At 47.4% G+C, this 863-nt stretch overlaps 1 non-coding gene across 1 annotated transcript; it reads right to left on the bottom strand.

Moving 5' to 3' along the window:
• Positions 1-225: 225 nt before the first annotated feature.
• On the bottom strand, positions 226-331 carry LOC141625495 (small nucleolar RNA R71). Its single transcript, XR_012535274.1, has one exon. It is a non-coding gene; the product is annotated as a small nucleolar RNA R71 (small nucleolar RNA).
• Between the last annotated feature and the right edge of the window lie 532 nt (positions 332-863).

Below are 863 nucleotides of genomic sequence, written 5' to 3'. Positions count from 1 at the left end.
AAGTCCCGAGGAAGCACATGGAGGTCTTTACGGACTACTGTTCTACTATCCCCGCCATAAAGGGGGTAACTCAAGACAAGATTAAGGAGGTTTTGTTCCCTTTTTCTTTGATCGACTCACCAGGAGTGGTGATCGATTTGGACCGCGCGGCCGCAGGGGTTACTAACTGGGAGACCTTTGCTCTTGCTTTTTACAAGAGATATTTCCCTCCACAGCGCACCAATCAGCTGAGGGAAAAGATCACAAGTTTCAAGCAAGCACCTGATGAAAATTTATATGAAGCGTGGTCCCGTTTCAAGAAGTTGGTGAGGTCTATTCCTCACCATGGTTTTGATCCGTGGTTTCTATCTAACCAGTTCTACAATGGGCTATATGATGATCACGGAGCCATGCTTGATGCGTCATCTAACGGAAGATTCCAAGAGAACACTAACGATGATAAAGGATGGGCCCTTATTGAAGAGATGGCGAACCACTGTGCTGAGTATGGAAACTCGAGGGATGGTATTAGAACAGTTCATGCAGTCGATAAGCAGGTTGTGGCTCAGCTGGAAGCCATGAAAGCTAGGTTTGATAAGTTGGAGCTGCATTCTGCTGGGGAGCCTCAGACGGTCCATATGCTTTCTAGAGGGGAGACCGTCACATGTGAAAGGTGTGGGAGCAACGACGGCCATACTGCTGTTGGCTGTCTTATAGAGAAGGAACAGGTCCTTGCCTTTCAACAATACATGCAAGGAGGGGGTTCATATTATAATAACCAAGGGGCAGTCCATCCCAATTTGAGGTGGACATGTCAAAATGTGCTCAATCCTACCCCTCCTCCACATCAGCAGCAGTCATATGTCCCTCCACATAAGACTCAA

This window comes from Silene latifolia, chromosome X, assembly GCF_048544455.1.
Source record: "Silene latifolia isolate original U9 population chromosome X, ASM4854445v1, whole genome shotgun sequence".
NCBI classification, from domain to species: domain Eukaryota; kingdom Viridiplantae; phylum Streptophyta; class Magnoliopsida; order Caryophyllales; family Caryophyllaceae; genus Silene; species Silene latifolia.
Note: the sequence above shows the minus strand (reverse complement) of the source record. Positions and strands in the feature narration are given on the sequence as shown.